This window comes from Vombatus ursinus, unplaced genomic scaffold, assembly GCF_900497805.2.
Source record: "Vombatus ursinus unplaced genomic scaffold, bare-nosed wombat genome assembly UNPS02003292.1, whole genome shotgun sequence".
Taxonomy (NCBI): domain Eukaryota; kingdom Metazoa; phylum Chordata; class Mammalia; order Diprotodontia; family Vombatidae; genus Vombatus; species Vombatus ursinus.
The window spans coordinates 16,584,831-16,593,084 of NW_020943070.1; positions in this window are offsets into that span (position 1 = coordinate 16,584,831).

An 8,254-nucleotide genomic window follows, 5' to 3' on the forward strand; every position below is an offset into this window, starting at 1 on the left:
AAGTTTGTTTCAATCTGCCCTCTGTGCTCATAAGTTCTCTTTCAGGTAGTGGACAACATTTTTTGGAATTGTGGTGGATCACTGTATTTATCAGAATCACTAGGTCTTTCACAGTTGGTTATCTTTACCATAGTGTTGTTACTGTTTAATTTTTTCTCCTGTCAGCTCACTTTATTTTGAATCAATTAATATGTCTTCAAATTTTTTTTCTTAAGCCAACTGTTTTATTATTTCTTACAGCACAATAGTATTCATTGATTCATTAATATACCATTCATTACATTCATATACCATTACTTGTTCAGTTATTCTCCAAATGAAAAAAGACCAAGGTCCCTCACTGCATTCAGTACCATCTCCAATCATTCTGACCTATATCTTACCACTGGACTTAAATGACTCTGGAGGAGAGAGTACAGCTGATGACTTTGCACACCTCTGCCTCACTTAAATCCAATTCACTTACAAGTCAATACATCACCCTCCTGATGTTATTGGTCCTCTTTAAGAATGAAGGATGAACAAGAACAATAATTCCCCAAGTGATGTGTATCCCCTCAAGTTTTCAAAACCACCACCACAAAAAATGCTATAAATCCTAATTTTTTTAAAAAAGTTCTTTAACTTTGTTTGTTAACTTTATCATATTTTGCCTTATGTCATGATTATTGATCACAAGGTTTACAGAGAACTTTTAAAATCTGATAAAACCAACAGTCCAATTTATGCAAACATATACTTCCCAAAACAAGAATTGCATACTATTAACAGTTTTATGAAACATCACTTTAAAATACTCATTCAAAGATAAATGCAGATCAAAACAATTCTGAGGTTTCATCTTATACTTTGCAAGTTGGGAAATATGACAAAAGCTAAGAATAATCAATGATGGAGGCCTTGTAGTAATACAAGCATACTAATACACTATCTGTTAAGTTTTGAATTGTTCTAACTATTTTTAAAGCAATTTCAAATTATAGAGAATGACTAAAATGTTCACATTTTTATTCAAAGATGCTATGCCTATGTATTATAACTCAAGGAAGTCGAAGATGGAAAGAAAAGTGCCATTTATACTTAAATATCGGTAGTAGCATTTTCAACAGTAGAAATAAGATAAAGGAAAATAGATGCCCATTAATTGGGGAACAGATAAACTATGGCACTCGAATGTAATGGAATATTACTCTTCCATAAGAAATGATGAACATGAAGAATACAGAGAAGCATGGAAAGACTGATTTGTACTGATATAGTATAAAGTAAATAAAGGGAAAAACACACACTGAATATAACAATTTAAAGGAAAGTACAACAACAAGAATAACAACCCAAAATTGAATTCTGGTTAATTGAGATTTGAGTAGATATTGAAAAATGGCAAAGACATATATAATTAAAGAAAAGGTAAACTCATGTACTTATGTTTTTATAGTTATGTATGAAACCAATGGATATATCTATACATTTTAGCTGTTGATGATGGATTGTACGTGTGTGTGTGTGTGTGTGTGTGTGAGAGAGAGAGAGAGAGAGAGAGAACTTATGAAAGATTATTAACTTAAAAAACTTATAAGTATGTATATGGATATGTATGTGTGTGTACATATGTGTGTGTGTATGTGTGTGCTTAGTGGATAGAGAGCTAGCTTCTGAATTAGGAAGATGGGCATTCAAAATCTGCCTCTCATACAAAGTGTATTAAAAGTGCATCTTGAAGTAATTCGCTTAACTTTTAGTTACCTCCAGGCAACCCTCTGAAAGGACAATTTGTAGAACAGTAGCAGATCTATATTTAGCAAGATTTTCTGCACCATTATTTTTTTTGGATGGGGGTTAGCCTACACTTGTGAAATCACAAGTTAGACCAAAAATGCATTCATGTAAATACAAACATGTATTTAAGTGACCAGAATGAGAGAATGCTAAATGATGGGTAGTCAACATGTTTCATTGGCTCTTACTTGGTGCCAAGGGAACTCAAGAGAGCCCCACCATATTGGACCCTATGGTGAACTTATGGGAAGGCACAAGATGAGTAGTCCTGTATGGGCTGTGATCTCAATCACTGAACCCACTTCAGGGAATTCACAGATCCTCTGATATATTCGAATCTGGAGAATGATGTTTTGGGAGCTCTGCAAGGTACAGAGGAAGTGTGTCAAAGTTAAGTATTTCAATATAAATATTTGTTGGAAGTCAGTATCACATTTCATAAACTGCTCTTTACTCAAAAGAAATGGTTGCAAGTAGCTTTTTCCCCTATCCCAGACTTAGTTTGATAACTGGACACACAGCCCTACCACACTCACTTGTCAGTTTGAAATTCATTTTGAGAAATCACTGTGGGTACCCTTCCAGGAGACTTCAGAGTACAGCATCCATTCAATCAATCATACAATCCTTTTAGAATGCCCAGTCCCTTGATCCTGACTGTCTAGAGTCAGGCCTTAAAGATGTGGCCATGTTTACAATGAAAAAAAATTCTTTTTAAAAGCACACTTGAAGATAATATACTTCAAAGGTAAGACCAAGAGAATGTCATTCTATGTTCAGTTAATTATTTTTAGTGATATATTTTCTTTCTTCATCTGAGAAAAAAATTTTGATTATTGAAAGGAAGAGCTTTTACATGAATTTTCTCCCTTTAGATTTATTCTCTACTTCAACTGACTGATCATATTTCCTTCAGTGGTTTTAATTAGTCTTTGCCAAGGCATGTGGTTAAAGAAAGCTTTGTGGAAAATAAAAGAAATGATACCTATGCAGAAGGTTGGCAGAAAAGGGATCCATGCTGGGGCTAACTTTTCTAATCCCTGAAGATCACTTGGCTAGAGAATTACTAATTAATTATATCAGTAGTCAGCTAATGGAGTGACAGATCAGTTAACTGCGTGAGGGTTAAATTAGTTGATAAGAATATAGCTATGTCATTTTCACTATTAAGGTACTCTTATTTGACACGGAAATGATCTCTCTGGTTCTGGCTCAGAGACCTATTGTTCCTTAGTTAAGGTGAGCAGCATTAGAAAAAGAACAATGGGAATGATTAGTCCTGCCTCCCACCAATCGCTATTGACTACTTTCACTTGCACAAATTCTTCTTCCCTCATTCCCTCCTTCCCTTCTTCCTCTTCCCCTTCTCTCTTTCATACAATCTTTCTTTTTTCTCCTCTTTGAAATGGAGCAAGCTCTGGGTCTTTAATGGGAAAAAAAAGGGTATTGGATCTCTACTTGCCATAGCTACTAATTTCTACATTCATTTTGGTTAGCCCTAGGAAGAAGAGTAAGAGAATATTAGAAAAAGAGAGGTGGTATAGAACAAATTGTACCTTTGGCAGACAAATTTCCCTGGAAAACTTCCCAGGAAGTTTCTCTCACTGCAGATTCGTGTTTAGAGTTGTAGAAAGAGTTCTGAACTTCAGCTTAGAAGTTCTGGTGTCTTGCTCAGCTATTTATTTAGCTTGTGCTGATGGTCAGGTCACTCAATCTCTCTGAGGCCTAGATTCTTCCTTTTAACATCAGGATAAGTAATATTCAAACTTCTTAACTTACAGGTTTGTGGTAAGGATGACATAAGATGTATGCAAAGTGCTTTGTAAATAATAATGATAATGATTGTAATAATAATAATAGCTATCATTTTATAGCACTTTTAGGCTTTAAAAACACTTTACATATGTTATTTCATCTGTTTTTTTACAACTCTGGGAAGCAGGTCTTATTCTCACCTCCATTTTACAGATGAGGAAACTGAGGCTGAGAGAGACTAGTGACTTAGCTAAAGTCACACAACAAAAGTCCAAAGATGGGTCCAATCTCATGTCTTGCAGAGACCAAGTCCAATGTTTTATCCACTGGGCTACTTATAAACCTTCAAGCACACATAAATATTATATGTTAATAATATTAGGAGATCACGTCCTTTTAACTTATTATGTTTCTGTAAAAGAGTTGAATGATTTTTTATTTTTTTCAGAAATTCTTTGTGTATTCAAATGTAACAATAGACCTGCTAGAGCTTTGGATAAGGGATGTGGATGCCTTCTCATTCTAAGGGGCTGTAGCACCAGGCTTGTGTGTATTGTTACATCATAGGTGAGCCTGACTTCTAAAGGGGGGAATGTGGACATTTTACTTTTACCTTTTGGTTCATTATATCCTCATCCCAGAACCCTAGGGGAAATTATTTAAAATTTTGCTTTAAATGAAACTTAGATTTTCCCAAAAGGAAAGAGAAAGGTATTTAATGTACAACATAGAAAAGGTATAGGAGAGCTATTTATTTCCTTCACTAGAAAATAAATGCTTAAGACACAAAACTAGTAAACTCATCATAAAAATGATGAAACCATTTTTGTGATTTGACTCATCCAGAGGACTGAGACTTAAGTCAGTGATATAACTTCTTATTTGCTTAAGCTTAAAAACCACTGGACATGGAGTGAAGAGTTTCTTAGACTTGACAAACTCCAGGTAAACTTCCATGATAAGTGTGGAGATGGGTAGTCTCATATACGGGCCGCACGCTGACCCTCTGCCAGTCGTGCGCCAGTACCCACTTCTCCTATGAGAAGAGCACTGCCAGAGTCTTACCCATGCCTGGGTCCTCGGTCCTCAGCCGGATCACCACACAGAGACAAGCCATGGGAAGGCACCAACACCAGAGTTTTATTCAGAGGCCAACACAGCAAACCATCATAGCAAGCCCAAGCAGCAAGGCCAGAGCAACAGAGCAGGAGCCAGGGGAGAGCGCACGTGTGTTCTGACCACGCTTGTTCCTAAGTACCTACTTAGCCCCTCCTCCCCAGCCCGCTACTAGCCAATGATTGTAGGGTCAGATACCGGAAGGGGCTGTCTGAGTTTAGCACACCAAGGGGGAGGGAGTGACGTAGGAGGCTAGGATTGGATACAGGAAGGAGGCATCTGGGATTGACGCATAGACAAGAGTACAAGTCAGACTCAGGAGGGGACTGGGTCAGTGCTGCACAAGGTCAGGAAGGTCACAAGAGGCATCTGGGGATGACGTTGCATATAGGGAGGGGACTAAGCAGAGGGAACTCAGTCCTCTGCCATCCCACTCCCACGTGGCACCGCCCCTTGCCTCAGGAGTTCAGGCTCGGCTACTTCCTTGCACCCAGCTTATGTCACAGAGCACTGCCCAATTGCCTCATGGCTTCTCCGTATCCAGCACATCCCAGTACACACGACTCTGCCTACCACAGTCCCTGCCTCGACTTCCAAAATACCCAGATCTTACCTTACCCATGCCACAGCACCCAACTGGCAGCTGCCAACATCAGACAGTCCCTCACAGTCTCACCCAAATAAACATCCTTTTTTTATTAATTTATTTTGATTTATCAATAATCACTTCCATATGCTTTTGAGTTTAAAATTTTTCTCCCCCTTCCTCCCCACCACCTTCCCCAAGATGGCACACAATCTGATATAGGCTATACATTTACATTCATATTAAACATATTTTCACATTAGTGATGTTGTAAGTAAAAATTAAAACCAATAGGAGGAACCATCAGAAAGAGGAAACAAAATTCAACAGAAGAGAAAAAAAATAGCAATTCAACTTCCATAGTTCTTTCTTTGGATGTAGATAGCATTTTCCATCACAAGTCCTCTGGAGATGTCTGAGATCCTTGTATTGCCGGGAAGAGTTAAGTTTATCAGTATTAGTCATCACACAACATGGCTGTTATTGTGCACAACATTCTCTTGGTTCTGCTCATTTCCTTTTGTTAAATGTTAAATGGTCTATGGGTATCTCATTTTGTTTCGATTTCAAACCTGAAACATCACATTACACTGAATCAGGATTATCCTGGTATAACATTTTTGTTTTGGCTTTGAACTTTTCCAGTGACTTCCTCAAGGCCTGTCTATGTCTTTCAGCAAGACAGTATATGACTTGAGTTCATCCTTTTTGTAATGTTTGTCTTCCCTGAAACAGATATAGTTGCAAAAAAATTTTCTTCTTCTGTCAATCAGTTCTGACTGAGGTATCAATTGATCAGATACAATCTAGGGCATTATGGAGGGGATTTCTGATCAAAATGTTATAAATTATTAATTTCATGTTAGCAACAACCATGATTAAATGAAGTACTATTCAAATCAATAATTACATGAGAAAAAAATCAATATCTGATTGATTTGATAAGAAATGCCTTCGATGGTGCCCTAAATTGTATTGGGTTTGACAAATACTTCTCTGATTATCAATATTTGGTCACTTGTATTCTTCAAAAGAAACACAAAGCAGGAGAGTAAGACAGCGGTCCAAGGTCCTGTCCAGGCTCACCTAGGTGATCCATGAGTTCATTGCTTTATACAAGCAGCCACCATACCAGTCAGGTAGAAAAATGGGCTAGGAGTCCCTTCTTCCTCATAAAGAGTCTGAGAGAGTGAGAAAACCAGAGAAACAAAGACTATGGCTGGGTGTCAATGTGGGGAAGACACATTTTTAGCTTTCTTTTAGTATCTGAATGACTGAGAGAGAACATGATTAGATTGATTTTACTTTGCCCTAGAAGGGATACAAACAAAACAAAAAATGAGGAATAATCAAACTTTTATCAAGTTCCAAAGAGGAGATTTTTGGTTTGAGATAAGGAAAATCATCCTTACAGTCAGAACCATCCAAAAGGGGAACAATTTGTCTCAGGAGGGAGTGAACTCCCCTGCTCATGGATATCTTTAAGTAAAGATTGGTTGATGGTGTAGATGGGATTTCTATTTCAGGTATGAGTTGGCCTCTGAGATCCATTATGACTCTGAAATTCTGTATTTCAGTAATATTGTTTTACCATGTTTTAGATCTTAAACACTGCTGGATCCCTCCTTATTACTACCTGATTTAGAATAGAATATTTAGATATTGTTGAAAGAAGGTATTTATCTTTTCTTCCAACATGCTGTGTTCACTTGCTTATGATGTGCAGAGAATCACTACTGAATCACAGCCTCTTCCAGCTCCCACTCAATAGCACTGAGAGTAATCATGGTTTGCACGACATTGAGATGGATCTCAGGCCTGTAAACAGTTTTCAAAATGGATGCTTTGCTCTGGCAAACAGGTGCTGTCCCATAAATCTCATATGCCATAAAAATCACTTGACAGGAGAGGTGAAATTGATAGGAGATTACTATTGGGAAAAAAAAAATGACTGACAGCAAGACACAATGCAAAACATCTCTGAGTGAGGGAATTGAGGCTCATGGGAGACAGCCTTTTCAACCCATCAGAGTAAAGATTTCTCCTTTGATGAAAAGAAAAACAATTTGAGGTGTATGCATTTTTTATGAAATGGCTGATTGTGAGAGGGTGAGAAATGGGGGTAGAAGCAAAGGTTTGAAGGATGAGGGCAGCCCTTCTAAGAGAATGCTTTAGTTGTATGACTACAAAATTGACAGGCATCATGGCGCAGCAGATAGAGTGCTGCACTTGAAGTTAGGAAGACCTGCCTGGTTCAAATATGTTCTCTGGTATTAAGTTGCTGATAGGTAGGTGGATTAACTTCTGTAAGCATCAGGCAGAGAAGGCATCCATACTAATTTAGTTAGTGTATGTTTAAGTATAGTATTATGTTTAAGACTTCCATGTTAATTTATAATGAGTTGAACTTTGTAAAAGTGGAGAGAGTTCCTTCATTGAGAGATGACTCATTGCCTGAAGAAAATGTGGTGTCCTCTTCACCTCAAACATTATTCATAATCCTCACTTCTTATTAAGCACAGATTCTTCGTTCATGAATATATGATTATGGCAAACTCTTATTTACAGTGTTGCAATTAAGATTTCGCCGTGCTTTCTCCATGTTTCTTTTAAAAATGTTCTTTTTGTTATGAAATCGACAAATATGAATGTTTACTATGCAAAATAGAACAGAAAAAGAATACTGATGTGCAACTCTGACTCTACCATATATAACTTTGAAACAAAAATAAACACACAGCTTTTACCATAACAATAAAAAAATGGCAAATTGCCAAGGCAATTCCATCCAACCCTACTCTGCGTGTCTGTGTCTGGAACTTAACTCTCATCAGTTATCTTTTGTTCAAGATTGTGTAATGGACAGAGCATTGAACTTAGTATCAGGAAGACCAGTGTTTGAATCTTGCTTCAGAAATGCATAGTATTTCACCTCCTCCTAAGACATCAAGGACTCAGAATATAGAATTATACACACACACACACACACACACACACACACACACACACACACACACA